This window comes from Talpa europaea (genome assembly GCF_964194135.1).
Source record: "Talpa europaea genome assembly, chromosome: 2".
NCBI classification, from domain to species: Eukaryota; Metazoa; Chordata; class Mammalia; order Eulipotyphla; family Talpidae; genus Talpa; species Talpa europaea.
This window is the reverse complement of record NC_140068.1, coordinates 130,685,186-130,702,739: the sequence shown is the minus strand read 5'-3', so window position 1 is coordinate 130,702,739 and position 17,554 is coordinate 130,685,186. Positions and strand designations below refer to the sequence as shown.

At 51.8% G+C, this 17,554-nt stretch overlaps 1 pseudogene across 1 annotated transcript in view; it reads left to right on the top strand.

Moving 5' to 3' along the window:
* Nucleotides 1–17,554, top strand: part of LOC311188335 (class I histocompatibility antigen, Gogo-C*0101/C*0102 alpha chain-like) — a 129,419-nt pseudogene that overhangs the window by 18,826 nt on the left and 93,039 nt on the right. Inside the window, exons 2-3 of the transcript in view lie at nt 4,244–4,579; nt 5,154–5,429. The product of the transcript in view is annotated as a class I histocompatibility antigen, Gogo-C*0101/C*0102 alpha chain-like (transcript). The remainder of the gene's footprint in view (nt 1–4,243; nt 4,580–5,153; nt 5,430–17,554) is intronic.

The following is a 17,554-nucleotide window of genomic DNA, read 5'->3' as shown; positions in this document are numbered from 1 at the left end:
GAAGGGAAAGAGCTGTGAGTAAGCAAACTTGTTAATTATGCCTGCATGGGCGTGTTCATTGTGTTACAGGGCAGGGAGAGGAGCACCCCAGGCCCCGCAAACCTGCCTGCTCTAAATAGGTTCTGTCATCGGCCATATCAAGACAAAACATTTAAGACTGTAATGGAAAGGAAATTGAATACAATTAGTAAACTATATAGAAAAGACAAAGAATATAGTTTCTAAATCCAGCACCCAAAGTTACCCGTCCCCTCATGGGTAAAAGACCACCCGAATGGGATTGGCCCAGAGCGAGGCCCAAAAGCCTGCCACAAATCTAAAGCATCTTTTAGTGGGGACCCACAGAAAAGGATCAGAAATAACCAGACAAGTCTGGAGGGAAAAGAGCAAAATCAAAATCAAGATAAAAGCTAACATTGCTCTCCTCCCCATGGGTCTCTCAACCACGTCTGTTTCAGGACCAAAAGGCAAACGCAGTTTCTTCACGTGTCTCTCTGTTCCATGTGCCTCCTCCATGTCTCCTTCTGGCTCCATCCTGCTTCATTTCTTCTTCTGTCTCCTCTCCAGGTTCTTCTCTTCTCTTTAGCTCCACCCTCCTTTGGGTGGGGCGAGGGAACATTTTCCTGGGCACCACTATATTACAATTGCACCTAGACTGGAAATTCTGCTGGAATCTTTATATTCATTTGCTCAATAATATATTTTCTCATCACTCTCTTCCTTATTGTTTGGATCTTGTGCTAATGTGTGATTTTTTTTTTAAAGTAATATATTGTTCCACTAAGTTATAAAGTCAAGGTCCATGCAGGAGGCCAAATGCAAAAACCCACCAGGCAGCCCACCTGGGAACAGCCCACCAGGCTTCACTGACCCCCACCATGGGTCCGTGAAGTCCGCCCGGGGCGCAATAAATTTTCCCTTCCTTTGAGAAAGTTTAGCCTGGCTCTCCTTTTCTTTACCAGGCCAAACCTTTCATAAAGCTCTTCAGTATTCATTACACTGGAATCAAATTATTTATTTTTTTAAAAAATTTATTTATTTATGCATACAAGAGCTGGAGAACAGACCAGAGGTGTGGGGGGTGAGAGGATTCACCAGACACAGAGTGGGGAACAGAACAGGCAGATTGACCAAAGGACACTGCTGAGGGTAGCAGTGGGCTAGTCAGGAGAGGTCTGCTATGCCATGTGGGTTGCTCCCTGGCTGGCCTGGGAATCCAGAGCAGATTGAGGCTGCAGAGGCTTCTGATTACCTCATAGGTTGCGTCTTAACCCCTTGCGCCACCAGGGAGGTCCCTGGAATCAAATTATTTAAAAAATTTTTTTTCACTTTATTTTGCACCACAAATCCCAATAGTAAAAATAGTATTGGAAGTTGTCAAGTTAGTAAATGATGGAGAACAGACTGGAAAGGAGGTTCCCCAAGACCAGAAATCTGGCTCACACAGGAGCAGGGGGTAGAAGGGATTAACACAGCCACTGACACAGATCTAGAAACCAAGATCCTTAGGCACCAAAGCCTAGATTACAAAACAGAAAATCCAAGCAGGTATCAGACTGCTGTCTAGAGCACAGGCCCAAGGGTAAAGATATGGAGATTGAGCCCATGGTGGAATCTCTGGTCGCTTTCAGATTCTGCACAGTTATCCATAATCAGCAACTAACCCAAAGGCTCACAAGGAGTGGCCCCTCCCCAACAGAAGACTGTATTAGTGCGGTCTCTGCACAGGCTGGGGTAGCACTCCCTCTGTCCACCTCCCTCTGTGACTCTGCAGGTGCCTCTTTTCACCAAATCTCTCCTCCGCGGGCAGCAGCCTCCTGCCTGCCCATGACCTGTATCATGCCTGCACTTCTCTTCATTGACCTCCCTCAGTGGAGGCAGCTCTCCTCAAGGCCGCCCACTTGCAACCATGCAGGCCTCTCTCAGCAAACCTGTCCCTTTCTGGGCAGCTCTTCCTGCCCACCTGTGTCTATGCAAATATCCTTTACTCTTCTGTCCCTTTCCCTAATAAACCTTTCCCTAATAAACCTGAGCAGCCCCGATATAAAAATGGGTTGCCTGGCTGTGGGTTCTCACCTGCGCGCATAAAAGGGACTTATTTGTACTCCACTGCAGGCACACACAAAAGGTTAATAAAAGGGAAAGGGACATGAGGAAATGTACAACTCAGGGAGAAAATAGGGAAAAAAGTCTTTAATGCGTCCTACCCTATTCGCCAACCTGGAAACATAAAGGCACTCTCAGAGCTGGCCAAGTGCTGCCAGCTGGCGGAGAGCCAAAAAAAGAGCCCCCCACCAAAGCCCACGTGTCTGGTTTTATACCAAACCTGGCTGCTTAACCCCACCCTCAGGTCCCAGCCACCTTCCCTTGGGTGGTGACTGGATTTGTCTTTCCCAATGTCCTGATGGCTTTGGTCTGGAGTGGGGGTGGGGTCCACAAAGCCTGTATGGAATTAGCTTTAGGACATCCTTTTCCCCGTAAAAAACCTTCCCTTTAAATATAACTATTGTCTCTGTCTCGTGAAGAAACTTGCTGGGGAACTCTCCACGTACTGCTGAAATGGGAGCCCTGGTGACATCTTTCCCAGAGTGACCCCAAGGATCCCTCACTCCAAACCCACTGACTCAAAAACTCCATCATTAGCATATCATAGGTTATTAGTATTCTTTTTAAAAAAGATTTATTTATTTATGCACACAAGAACTGGAGTACAGGCCAGAGGTGTGGCAGGTGAGTGGATTCACCAAAGACAGAGAGTGGGGAGCAGAACAGGCAGATCTACAGAAATCCACTGCTGAGGGGAGCAGCAGGTGAGGCAGGAGAGGTCTGCGGTGCCATGTGAGTTGCTCCCTGGCCAACTTGTGCTGCTGCAGCTACAGGTCACTTCACAGTGCTGATGCTTAACCCCTTGCGCCACCAGGGAGGCCCCAGGTTATTTATATTCTAAAGTAAAGAAGCAATAACATCTTTTAAAAAGGTTTTATTCTAGTAAAGTAAATATTTAAAGCTGTAACCCACGTAACAAAATTATACATGGGATCCGTAATAATTTGTGAGACTGAACAGAGTTTCTGAAAGAAAAATGTCTGAGACTTGCGGACCCAGTCCCTGGGCCTGGACTCAGGGACACGGTGTGACAAAGGTCTCTGAGCAGGAGAGGAGGGGGCGGCAAAGTCCCAGTCTCAGGGTGTGGCTGTCTGGGTATCAGTCCCCAGCGCGGGGTGCAGGGCTGGAAGGTGACTGCTGGGGATTCGCCCTCTCCCCTCGGTTCCGCTTCTGGGCTCACAGCCTGGGCGGGTCCTCCTGCCTGGATACTGGTGACTCACCCCAGGGCTCACTCCCCATTGCCTGGAGGTCTCCAGAGCAGCCAATCAGCAGCCCCGCGTCTCCCGTTCCAAAGCCCTCGCCCGCCCGCCGGGACTCCGTCTCCCCAGCCCGGGTGGAGGCGCTGGGGGATGGGGGGCGCAGCCCTCCTGCTCCTGCTCGCGGGGGCCGCGGCCCCGAGGGAGACCCGGGCGGGTGAGTGCGGGTCGGGAGGGGACAGGGCGCTCCCAGAGGCGGGAGCGAGGGCGTGAGCGGGGGTGGGAAAGGCGCGACCTCGCCGCCGCCCTAGGTGTCCCCCCACCTCGGCCCGCCCCGTCCTGGCCCCTTTCCGTCCCCCGAGACCCCAGCCTCCTCTGGCCCCCCGAGTCCCGGCCATTTTCGTCCCGCAGCCGCTTTTCACTCTCATTCGTCTTTCACCCACTTTCTGTCTCGTGGGCGCCCCCTGGGACTCGAGCCCCCGAAGGGGAGAAGAACAGGCCGGGTCTCCCCTCCCGCCCCCAGGCCCCCACTCCCTGAGGACTTTCTACACCGCGATGACCCCGCCCGGCCTCGGGGAGCCCCGCTTCATGGCCGTGGGCTACGTGGACGACACGCAGTTCGGGTGGTTCCACAGCGACTCTCCGGGCCAGAGCGCGGAGCCGCGGGCGCCCTGGGCGGGGCAGGTGGAGCAGGAGGAGCAGGAGGAGCGGGACGGGAGGACTCGGATCTTAAGGGACCGCATACCTTGGTTCCCAGCGCACCTGGACGCCCTGCTCGGCCTCTACAACCAGAGCGAGACCGGTGAGCTGGCGCGGGTCCGGGCCGGGTCAGCACCCCCATCCCCACGGACGGGGGTCGCCCAGGGTCTCCCCCTCCAGGCTTCTCTGCAACCTGCCCGGGAACAGCCCTCCGGACTTTCACCCCCTTTCATTCTGTTTAGTTTATTCCCGGCGGGAGGGGGCGTGGGCGGGGAGATCCCTGAGTGAAGGGGCAGGGTCAGGATCTCACACCTTCCAGAACATGTTTGGCTGCGATGTGGGGCCCGACGGGCACTTCCTCCGCGGGTATGATCAGTTCGCCTATGATGGCGCTGATTACCTGGCCCTGAACTAGAACCTGCGCTCCTGGACCGCTGCGGACACGGTCGCTCAGATCACCCGGCGCGAGTGGGAGGCCCAGGGTGAGGCAGAGAACTTCAGGAACTATGCGGAGGGCAGGTGCTTGAGGTGGCTGCGCACATGCCTGGAGTCCGGGAAGGAGACTCTGCAGCGCATGGGTAAGAGGGGCCTGGAGGCCTCCCGGTCCCCCCCTGCCTGGAGTCACTGTGGGAAATGAGTCCTCTCTCTAGTCCCGAGAGGGGGACTCCCCTGGGTTTCATGTTCTGCACGAGAGAGACTCCCAGAGACTCCGGCTTCTCCTGAAGGACAGGGAAGGGATCCCGTCTCTCCTGAGAAAGACAGACAGTCCCTGACATCACACGTCACCGGGTCCTTTTGACCAGGGGCCTGTTTGAGAACCACGAGTTTCTCTCTCAGTCTTGTTTCTGGTCTGAGAACATTTTCAGTTATGTGATTCCTTCTTTTCTGTGTCATTCACCTTCCACCCAGGTCAGGAATAAAAAGTCTGTGTTCCACTCCCTCTGCTTCATCCTACCCTGGGCTTTCCTCCTCATTCCAGAACTTTCTTAGGAATAGGAGAATCGCACAGATTCCCCAGATTAGCCTGTTTTTTACAGTTTATGCTTCTTCCTGCCACACCAGTTGTCTTGTCCATTGTGAGGATGGTCTCATGAGAATTCTTCAGTGTCCATGGAGGAAACACAAAATGACTTTTCTGATTTACCACCTCAGATCCCCCAAGGACACATGTGACTCACCACCCCACCACTGAGGATGAGGTTACCCTGAGGTGCTGGGCCCTGGGCTTCTACCCAGTGGACATCACCCTGACCTGGCAGCGAGATGGGGAGGACCTGACCCAGGAGATGGAGCTGGTGGAGACCAGGCCTGGGGGAGATGGAACCTTCCAGAAGTGGGCGGCTGTGGTGGTGCCTTCTGGAGAGGAGCAGAGATACACGTGCCACGTGCAGCATGAGGGACTGCTGGAGCCCCAAGTCCTGAGATGGGGTAAGGAGGAGGATGTGGGCACTGAGGCTGTTCTCAGGGCCATCAGGAGCCCTTCTGGAGACCTTCAGAGGGTCAGGATAAGGTCTGGGGCTCAGGGTATGATCTTCCCTTCCCTTCCAGTGCCCCCTCCTCAGTCCTCCATCCCCACCGCGGGCATCATTGCTGGCCTGGTTCTCCTTGGAGCTGTGCTCACTGGAGCTGCGGTGGCTGCAGCTGTGATGTGGAGGAAGAAGCACTCAGGTAGGGAAGGGAGTGGGGGATCTTGTCCACTGGGGGCTTCCATGTCCCAGGCAGAACTTGCCCTGCCTGTTTATTGGGAAGTGCCATCCACACACATGTGTTGCCCAGAGGGCATTTGCTCCAGTCCCCCCTCACCTCCTTTCTTCTTTTTCCCCAGTCCTGACCTGGGTCTTTAGTCCCAGTTCTGGAAACTTCCCTGTGGTGCAGGATTAGAAGATTCCTTTAGGCTTCTGACCTGACTGCTCCCTGGTCTCACATGATTTTTCTACCCACAGGGAGACAAGGAGGAAGCTACACTCAGGCTCTAGGTAAGTGTAGATCAGTGGTTTGACCCTGAGCCCCTGGGGACAGTGTAAATGGACTCCATGGGGGAGTCACCCTCATCTCTCCCTCCTGTGGTGTCATCTCTTACCAGGTTCTGTTTTGTTCTCAACCAGGCAACAATAGTGCCCAGGGCTCTGATGTGTCTCTCAGCCCCTAAAGCATCTTTTAAAATGAATGTGATGAGGGCCCTCCACGGTGGCACAGTGGGTTGAACGTAGTGCTGTGAAGCTGTCCGCAGCCTCCGCAGTGCAGGTTCGATTCCCGGCCAGCCAGGAAGACTCCCACTTGGCAGGGCAGACATCTCCTCTCTCGCCCGCTGCTTCCCTCAGTGCTTTCAGTCCGTCTGTCTGTTCTGCTCCCCACTCTGGTGAATCCTGATTCACCAGATCTGGTGAATCAGGTCTCTGGTGAACCCTTTCACTCTCCCGCGACTTGGGCCTGTACCCCAGCTCTTATATAAATAAAAAAATTTTAAAAAATGAATGTAATGAGGCTTCTGTTGTTCACACCCTTGACAGCACCTGGTATTGTGCAGAGTTTGCATTTTCAGTCTCTCCTAGGTGTGATGGTGTCACTGTTCTTAACTGTGATAGTGAGCATTTGTTCATATTTTCACTTTTCTATGAATACAGTTGCCGTTTGTATAGAAGTTTTGTACATTTTTACAGATGAGGTGCCATTCATTTATTACACTATTTTTGTCCTTATTAAAATTGGGTTATTTCTTTCTGATCATTGAGTTTTCGGCATTATTTGTAGATACAGTCTTTTGTCAGATTCGTGATTTGCAAATGTTTCCCCCCAACTCTGTGACCTGAACTCCTTTACTGATGGGAAAACGAACACTATTGCCCAGACAGGAGCATGGAGTTACATATATTTGGAAGAGAAAAGATAAATTGCTAGGTTTTGAGCAGATACTGGCTGATTGGGGTGTTGGGGGTAGAGGGGAATGACTTATGCGTATCCTTGAGTGTTATTTAAATGTCCTTGTATGAGCATGAAATATGCTTTCTAAAGTAAATTACACTTCATTCCTCAACTTATAAAACTCTTCACACATCATGACCAAATCACGTGTTAAGACCAGACTGACACGTGGGTTACAAGTGATGGACCTGCTCGTCATTGTTGCAAAGTCATGGTTTCCCTTTGGGTTTACTCTGGTATTGTCCATTCTTGGGGTGTTGGACACGTGTAATGACCTGTGTCCATCATGAGAATATCATACAGAGGATTTTCACTGCCCATAGTGTCTTCTGTGCTCCAAGGATTCAAAAGCAAAAAGGAACCAGTGGAATCACATCAGACTAAAAAGCTACATAGTGAAGGAAGCTATCCTTAAAATGAAAAGACAATATCAAATTGGAGAAACTATTTGTACATCATCAATCCAATAAGGATTTAATATCCAAGATCTACAAAGAACTCCAAAACAAGAAAACACCTCAAAACAGAGGAGAGGAGCTAAATAGGTACTTTTCTAAAAAAGATACACATGTGGCCAATAGATATATGGATACAAGTTTATCATCATGTGCTGTCAGAAAAAATGCCAATTAAAACCACAATGAAGGCCTCCCCTGGTGGCGCAGCGGGTGAGCACTGGGCTGCGAAGCTGCCAGCAGCCTCTGCAAGCCAGTTTGATCCCAGGCCACAGGCGAGGGTCCCACATGGTGCAACAGACCTCACCTGCCCCTCCTGCTCTTCCCCTCAGCAGTGTATTTCTTCGACAGCCTGCCTGTTCTGTTCCCTGCTCTGGCTTTGGTGAATTCTCTCACCCTCCTGCGCTTCTTACTGTACCCAGTGCTTGTATAAATAAATAAATAAATCTTTAAAAAATAAATAAAACCACAGTGAGTTCCCACCTCACATCTGTGAGAATGACCCATTGAAAGGTGTGGAGAAAAAGGAACTCTGGCACATGGTGGGTGGGAATGATGTCTTGTCCTGTCAGTGGGCAGAATGAGGGGTTCCCTGGACCTTCAAAACTGCACACTCTACATGGGATCTGCCATCAGCTGCATAAAGACAAAACATACACTAAAGTGTAAGACCTTCAATAGAAAAGAACTTTAATACAATTACTATAAAATAGAGAATCAGTGTGCAATAGAGAGAGAAGAAGAGAAAGAATATAGTTAGTATAGTTCCCAAGTGAAGCACCCAAAGTTACCCGTCCCCTCATGGGTCAATGCCCAGCCAAACAGGCTGGGCCCAAAGCAGGCCCACTGGGGCCCGAACGCCTGCCACAAGGTTAAGGCACCTACTGGTAGAGACCCATGGGAAAGGGTCAGGAGGGGCCAGGCAAGTCTGGAAGGAAAAGAACAAAATCTAAATCCATGACAAGATAACAGCGGTCATTGTCAGCCTCCCCATGAGTCTCTCACCCATGTTTTTAATCTTTCACATGTCTCTTTCCATGTCCCCAACTCCATGGCACAAGTCCAAGTGAGAAGCAAGGCGTGGTTTCTTCTTCACATGTCTCTCTGCTCCATGCACCTCCTCAGTCTCCTTTCCCCATCTTGCTCCATGTCTTCCTCCTCTTCCTTAGCTTCTCATCCCTGCTCAGCCCCACCTTTCCTTAGGCGGGGCGGTAACTTGGTACCTCCGTTTTCTATGGATAGCACATTGGTCCTGCCCCTATGGGGAAAAAAAAAAATGAAGGTTCCTCAAAATAGACCTGTCATATGGTCAAGGATCCCATTCCATGGTATTTATCCAAAGAAGTTAAAACACTAATTCCAAGGAATATGCACCTCCTACAGTCACTGCGGCACTGTCTACTATAACCAAGCTATGGAGACAACCTAAGTGCCCAACGGCAGATGAGGGGATAAAGAACACAAGCTATACACACTATGGAATACTACTCAGCTGTGAAAAAGATGAAATATTGAATTTGCAACAACATGATAGATATGGATGGGATTATGCTAAGTGAAATAAATTTGAAGGAAAAAGTTATATACAGATGATTTCATTCATATTTGGAATATAAAGAAACAAAGTTGGGACAGATGAAACTAAACCAAAACATATTCTATATATATGACTGTAGAATTGAAGCTATGGCTGGGGGTAAGAGTAGGAAACAAAGTAGGAAGAGGGCCCGATGGACTGTAGTGAAGACTACGGGTGCCCTTAGGGTGGGTGTGATGTGGTAACAAACATCTGAAGAGATGTGACCCTTGCCTCTGAACACATGCAGTGTGTAAACCAATGCTAACCTCAACTGAATAATACAATGAGGGGGAAAAGAAAAGAAAAAGGTAAATTGTCTCCTCTATTGGTCACTGACCTCAGGACTTGGCCTTCGCCTCCTCACTGCCATGCAGGGTGAGGGGCTGGTTGCCCACAAGGGCAGAGGCAGGAGGTGCAGGGACTCCTGGGGCTGCCCAGGCACTGCTGAGTAGAGACACTGCAGAGAGGGAGGCTCTGAGGGGACCAGAGACAGAGGGTCAGAGTACCCCAGCGCTGAGTGAGGGTCTGGTTCCCAAGGAGAGGGGAATGTGCGCATGTGTGTGTGTGTGCGTGTGTGTGTGTGTGTGTGTAACAAGAATGACAGGGTACACAATATAAAATGATGGGAAGTCAATTAACATCAAGCCCCAGAATAAAGTAATTCAAATTTCACACAGTGTAAAGAGTGTCAGAACAACACCCCAATAAATACAGTTCCATGGAGAAGGAGCTTCTGAGTGGGACTGAAACAGCATTGGACCTGCAGAAGAGGAGGAGGTTTATGGTTGGCTTGAGGTGTAAGGAGCTGGGCGGGACCCCTCCTCCTGTCCTGGCCCCTGCTAGGATGTGGTGGCATCTTCACCCCTGACAGCTCACTCATTACCCGAGTGTTAACATTATCAATGGTCCACTGCATTCCCAAGATGTCCTCCTGAAAGCATCCCCATTGCATAGTCCCAGCCTCTCTGCCTCAATCCCCACCCCCACTGCAATTCTCCAGGGTCTCACCTATAGGGGCGGAGATACACTTCAGAGCACAGGGATGTGGCTGCCCAGGGGAGAACACAACAAAACTTGGTGAGAGATGAGACCACAGGAGAAACTGATGAGAGTGACTCCCCCATGGGCTCCATCTACACCATTCCCAGGGCTCAGGGATCCAAGCCTTGACCACACTTACTTGCAGCCTGAGTGTAGCTTCCTCCTTGTCCTCCTGTGGGAAGAAGCATCAGGTGAGACCAGGGAGTAGTCAGGTCAGAAGTCCTAAAGGAATCTTCTAATCCTGCAGAACAGGGAAGTTTCCAGAACTGGGACTAAAGACCCAGGTCAGGACTGGGAAAAATGAAGAAAGGAGGTGAGGGGGGACTGGACCAAATGCCCTCTGGGCAACACCCGTGTGTGTGGATGGTACTTCCCATTAACCAGGCAGGGCAAGTTCTCCCTGGGACATGAAAGCCCCCAGTGGACAAGATCCCCCACTCCCTTCCCTACCTGAGCACTTCTTCTACCCCCTCACACATGAAGCCAACTTGTGTCCAATGAGCACCTCTAAAGAAAACCGAGCTGGAAATGAGGACCACGGCAAGGATGGAGAACTGAGGAGGTGGCACTGGAAGGGAAGGGAAGGTCAGACCCTGAACCTGAGGCCTTGGTCTGACTCTCTGAAGGTCTCCAGAAGGGCTTCTGATGGCCCCGAGTCAGCCTCTGTGCCCACATTTCCCTCCTTATCCCATCTCAGGACTAGGGGTGCTATCAGCCCCTCATGCTGCACATGGCACGTGTATCTCTGCTCCTCTCCAGAAGGCACCTCCACAGCTGCCCACTTCTGGAAGTTTCCAGTCCCCACTGCCCCCCCACCTGGTGTTCACCAGCTCTGTGTCCTGGGTCAGGTCCTCCCCAACTCGCTGCCAGGTCAGGGTGATGTCATCAGGGTAGAAGCCCAAGGCCCAGCACCTCGGGGTGACCTCATGCTCAGAGATGGGGTGATGGGTCACATATGGCGATTGGGGGGCCTGAGTAGGAAGAAATGGAATTTTAATGCTTTTTGTTTCCTCCATGGACACTGAAGCAGCCTCATGTGACCATCCTCCAGTGGAGAGAACAGTGTAGATGGAGGGAGGGGCACAAACCCCAGAAACCAGCCTGGTCTGGGAGTCCGGGAGAGCAGGTGAGAGCCCAGGGTGGGATGCAGGTCTCTGAGCATTTTGTTGCTGACCTGGGTGGAGGGTGATGACACAGACAGGCAGGAGTGAGATCTCCAAAAATGCTCTGACCAAAACACAAGATCTCGAGAGAGAAACTCGTTGCTCCTAAGATGGCGCCGGTCAAAAGGATCCAGTGAAGGGTGATTTCATGGGTGGTCTCCCCTCTTTCTCAGGAGGAACTGGATTCCTTAACTGTCCTTCAGAAAAAGTAGGAGCCTCCGGGCCAGTCTCCATCCCAGAGCTGGAAAACGTGGCCGACAGCTCCCTCTCCGGCCAGAAGGGGGCGCTTTCTCACCATGATTCCATTTCCCTGCGGGGTGCGCGCCTCAGGGAGATCAAAGGCCCCGCAGCCCTCTCACCTCTGAGCTGCGGCGCCTCCTTCCCCATCCCCAGGAGTCTGGGGGCCCCTCCACGCACCCGCCCCACAGGCTGCTCCCGTCCTGCTCTGCCCGACCTTCCCCCTCCCCCTCGCGCCGGGGAGCTGAGCCGCGGGCCCCCCGGGTCCAGGCGCGCAGGTCCCCGCCCAGGGCGAGTCCCCGGCGCCGTCGTGGGGAGCTGGTCGTGCCCGCGGGGGAGGCGCCGTCGGGCCCCGCGGCGCAGCCCAGTGTCCTCTGGATCGTGGGAGACCCTGAGCCCCGGCCCTTCAGTCACCCCGTGGTCTCCCGCCCGCACCAGATCTCCCGCCCTGAATAATCCCAAACTTAAATGAAACCTAAAGGGTGAAAGTCCCGCGGGCTCTTCCCTGGTCAAGGGGCCTGGCAGGGGCCAAGGCCTCAGGGGTCATGGGGGCCCGAGACTAGGGGTGGGGGGTGGGGGCGGGAGCCGTGACCACCCCCCCCACCCCCCCCCACCCCCCCGCCATCCCTGGCCAGCACTACTCCCTGGCCTGGCTCTGGCTTGGACACTTTGAGCCTTGGCCTAGTGTCTGCTGAGCCGTGTCTCCTCGCCAGACCCTCCTGTGGTTCTGGTTGAAGTCTATGAAATAAATGTCTACAGCCTCACACAAATATGTTGGAGTAGTGTTTTCACATTACTGTGAATATTCCATTTTGATACTAAATTAAATCTATACAGGTGGTATTTTCTCCAAGGTTATTTGCAAAGTCCTCTCTTGCATAAAACTAACTGCAGTTAGTTTTAATGTGTGATTTTTTTAAAGTAATATATTGTTCCACAAGTTATAAAGCTCTTCAATGTTCATTACACCGGAATCAAATTATTTTAAAAAATTCGTTTTATTTTTCACCACAAATCCAAAAAGTAAAAGTAGTACTGGAAGTTGTCAAGTTAGTGATAGGACACAATTTTCCATGATTCTAGTTTTTTTCTGAGCACTTATATTTGGTCAAGGTGAAGTTACTGTCAGTTAGCAATTGTCAGTTGATTTTCTCAAAGGAGCACACACTCATTTTCAGGACAATGTCTGCTCATTAACCAAATCAAATAGCCACAGATTTTGTCATTCATTCCTTCATGTGAAGTCGGTATTGCCTACAAAAAAAAAGAAAAACAGTCTAATTCATCTCATGCAAATATTTTCCTTAGCACATGGTAATTGGGGACTCAGCAGGAGTGTTGCATGTGCACTTGCCTGTCATCACATCAGGTGCTGTAAAATGTGGATTTGAGGATGATAGAATAATGATAATTTTTAATGCTTCAACCAAGACACTTTGAAATGAAACTGGCTTGGAGTTGTGTTTCTGAGGTAAGTAGTCGTGAAGAATAAGTGCAATTAGGAATATAAGCTCCATTTTTAGTAAGTTTTACCTCAGCAGATGGCAAAATAGTGAAAAAGCCAATGGTGTCTAAGTGGCGTTTTGAAAATAGTTTTGACCTCATGGCTCCTGTGACAGGCTCTGGGTGACTTCAAGGATTCCACAACCACACTTTGAGAAATGCTTTTCTCAGTGAACCGGGGAGCATCTCCCAAGTGTTCTCTGCCTTTGCCTCCTCCTCACTTCCCAGCATCCCTCTCCCTGGCTGGCTCCTGCCTCCCCAATCTGCCTCCCCTGCAGATGCAATGGGGAGCAGAGAGAGGACCCCGGAGACGTGGAGCTTGCTTTGTCATGAGAGATGGACAAGGAGTAAAGGTGACAAAGACACATGTAAACCCGACCTGAGCCAAAGGCTGGGAGGAAGGAGCGTGTTTATTATGAAAGTAGAGCAGTAGGAGCACTTCTATTATTTTAAATAATATCAAAAGATGTAAAAAATATATTAAAAACAGGGCCTCACTGGTGACATAAGGTTTAAGTCTGAGTGCTATCACTGCTTAGAACTGAGTTTGATCCCTGGCCAGGGAGCAACCCACATGGGGCAGCAGACCTCTCCTGTCTCACCCACCACTCCCCTCAGCAGTGGATTTCAGTGGAATTGGCCTATTCTGCTCCCTACTCTGTGTCTGGTGAATCCTCTCACCCTCTGCACCTCTGGCCTATACCCCAGTTTTTCTATGCATAAATAAATAAAAATGAATCTTAAAAACAAACAAAAAATTACATGCAGCATCCATCTCAGACCCAGCAAACAGCAGAGGCTGGAGACCCAGTGGTGGTGCAGGTGCGACAAGACACAATGTGGGACTCAGTCAGCTGGAGTCAGGCTTTGTCATCAAATGAGTTTGATGTCAAATTAGAGAGGGTCAGTCCACCATCCAGCTGTCAGGCCAGAAAGTCTGGGCTGGTCTGCAGCCCCAGCCAGTAGTCAGGCACCACCTGGGAGACTCAAGGGATAGCTTAAACTAGCCCTTTGTTTAATTTTTCTATATCTATATCTAAGTGACATATTTGTCTTTCTCCTTTGGGCTTATTTCCATTAGCTCCATCCACGTTGCCCCAGATGGCATGAGTTTATGTTTCTTGATGAGTAGTATCCTATTATCTATGTACCATCCCTTCCACAGCTCGGCTACTGTAAATAGTGCTGCAGTGATCATGGGGGTGCCAGTTTCCTTTGAAGTAGTGTAAGGTCCTCTGTGGGTGTGCTGGCACCTGCCGCCCTAAAGGGAGCCAGAGTCTCTGAGAGCAACTGCTTATTCTGCGCAGGGGGTTCCAGGAGGTTAGAAGTTCTGCAAACAGAACTTTTTTATTTTTTTAATTTTATTTATACAAGCACTGGGTACAGTCAGAAGCGCGGGAGGGTGAGAGAATTCACCAGAGCCAGAGTGGAGAGCAGAGCAGGCAGAATGAAGAAGTACACTGCTGAGGGGAGCAGCGGGCGGCAGGAAAGGACTGTCTCACCATGTGGGACCCTCACCTGTGGCCAGGGATCGAACCGGCGCTGCAGAGGCTGCGGGCAGTAGAGGCTGCAAGCAGCTTCGCAGCCCAACACTCAACCACTGTGCCGCCAGGGGAGGCCCCCAAGGTTGTTGTTTCCAGAGCCTGAAGTCTCTTGCAATTGTGCACACGATTGAGAACCACAGTGATGAGTCCCCTTCTGGGCACTATCCTTCCATCGGTTCTAGCCTGTAGGCCCCTATCGTATGGGTACTGTATTGCTCGAGCCCATGGTTTTGGCTTTGGGGCTTTTTGGCAGCCCTCTTGTCTTATAGCCTGTGCAGGTGGGTGCCACTGCGGCCTATCCTGACATCCCATCCTCATGCCCTGTGAATACCCTTTTCAGTTGGGATCCCAGCCGGTGTCAGAGACACCAAGGGTTAAAAGCTCTTTATGAGTTGCTGGACAACACCAGCAACAAACAGCTCTTTCAGACATGAGGTCCAGAGCCTTTGGTGCTCCTATGAGGTGATGTCAGACACTGACTGGAGGCCCCATCTCTGACAGAGGTCTTCATCCTCTCTTCCTCCCGCAGAGGTTGGCTACTGGATGCTGCTTGTCTTCTTTCAGCTTCTGGCCCTCCTTTCTTCGGAGGCCAGGAACAGAGTCTTCCCCTTCTTTCTTTGGAGGTTGGAACAGAGCCCCTCAGCTCCCTCTAACCCTGGCTTATATCACTCTTCAGGGTGTCACAACATCAATTCTGGTTGGACTATTTTTCTTTTTTTGTGCAGAAGAACTGGGGTATTGGCCAAAGGTGTAGAGTGAGCAGAACAGGCAGACTGACTGAAACACACTGCTGAGGGGAGCAGCTGGCAAGGCAGGAGAGGTCTGCTGCGCCCTGTGGGTCAGCTCCCGGCCAGGGATCAAACTCAGGCAGCAGTGGTGATGGTGCCGAGACTTAACCTCTAGGCCACCAGGGAGGCCCTGGACCATCTTCATCCTTGGCTGACTGGACCACCTGATTGGTCCTGCCCATAACCCAGGAAGCATGCAGAAAAGGGCAGTTCTGAAGAGCAACTGCTACAACGGACTTGTGGTGGAGCAGCAGAGTGGAGACCACCGCTGCTGCTAGCTCCCGCCACCAAGTCATCTCCCAGATCTGTGCCCAAAGATGCGGGGGACAGTCACAGGCCCCTCTTCCTGAGGCAGGCACTGTGGGACTTTGCCACCTGCCCAGACCCCTTTCCTCACCGAAGCAGAACTGCTTTCTAGTGCTCTCTGAAGTGAAGGATGCGGAGGCTCAGCCCTGTTCAGTGAAGCGCGACCCAGAGCCAAGTCTGGAACCAGGATGTCTCCACGTCTCCTCGTCTCTCCCCTACTGGCTCATGCCTCCAGCAGGGAGGTGACCTGCAGTCCCGAGGAACCCACCACTTCATGTCAGAGCCTAGGGCACAGGTGGTCACGGACCTGACAGGACTGCAGGGTCCTCAGTGCCCCCCAGCCCTGAGTTGGAGCCATCTCTGTCCCGGCCTAAGGACCTCCCTCCCGGAGGCCTCCGAGCCCTTCCCAGCTAGCGCAGGCCTTACCAGCTCCTTCAGCTCTGCCAGCTTCTCCCGTACCTGGCCGAGTTTCATGGCCAGCTCGCTCTTGGTGTGTTGCTCTGTTTGGAGGGAGCCGGTCATCTCCATACTCTGATGGGCCAGGACAGACAGAAGTAACAATGAGACGCCACCCAATACAGCTGGAGACCCAGAGCTCGGTGTCCCCTCCCACATCAGGAAGAGGTCATCCCCAGCCCAGGGCACCCCAGGCACCTTAGCTTCTTGCCAAGCGCTCTCTGGGCTCCGAATCTGATCATCTCCTGCACCCACCCTCTGCCCGGGACTCCCACGTCACCCGCTCTCCACGGGGATGAACACTGCCCACCTCAACACATCAGTGTCAAAAGCCACCCCTCCAGCCTCCAGACCCTTCAGAGCCAACTGCTCCCTCAGTTGCCACATCCCACCTTGCCGCCTAGCAAAGTGTCTGCTGCCAAGGGCCCATGGGAGATGGGTAAGTGTCCAGTTGATTTTTAAAAGACAACGGGCAAAATGTCCCAGTCACTCATCTCTGGTGAACCTCACGCACTTGCACTTCTGCTACAAAACTCACCTGAACCCTTGCACCTATAACAAAAGCCCCCTTTCTCCTAAGCCTGCATTTCCCACTCCTAAGCTAAAATGAATTCATCACTTCGGAAAATCAACTGCAGTGTGGACTGTTGGTCTTTGCGGGACATGCCCAGAGGGCAAGCCCCGTGTTTGGGGCGGGGGTTTGAGGCTCTCCTAGTAGGACGGGCCCCTGAGCATTCACCCTGGAGGCTTGGAAGGCCCAAATCTCACACCCCTGCTCTGGAAGCTCTTCCCAAATGACCTCTTACCCTTCACGGTGTATTGTATCTTCTCCAAAATGATAAAGATGTGCGGGAAGGAAAACAACGATCAACCAAGCAGGTGAAATCGCAGACGTGGACACACCGAGGGTTAATGATGGCAACATAAAATCAGCCAGAGGCCAAATACCTCAACCAGACAAGCCTCGGGCATGCACGCTGGGAGAGGCCAAGCCAGAGAGGGGGTCTCGGCACGGCCTCACCTTCCTCCTGTCCAATGGGGGGAGGGCTACCCCATTGGAGCGGTTAAGGTCGGACACAGCACCTGCAGAATGTCCTGAATCTACAGGAGGTGAAAAGAGAAAAACAAGGGCAAGGGGAGGAAGAGAAAAGCGGCTTAGAGGAGACAAGAAGGTCAGAGAAGGAAAGAGAGAGCAGCTCTGGACGATGGATGATGGAGACATGGTCGAGGGATCATACCACGGCCTGTGCCTTCTTTCCAAACGGCCACTCACCACCTCGCCTGAGGCAGGAAGCAACATGAACCAAGAGATGATCAAAGCTACCAAATCAGTCTGGAAGACACTGATCTGGCCCAACAACTTCATCTTCCAGTTGAGGAAATTGAGGCCTGAGAAGGACGTGACTTTCCCTGGGATCACCCAGCAAGTCGGTGGCAAAGACGGACTCCCACCTCAGAGGACACCTAATCCCGAGCACCCAGGGCTCATCTGTGCCGCCCTAAAGGGAGAGGGTGTCCTCATTGACTGGCTTCCCCTTGAGGCTGGGGATGAGGGAAAT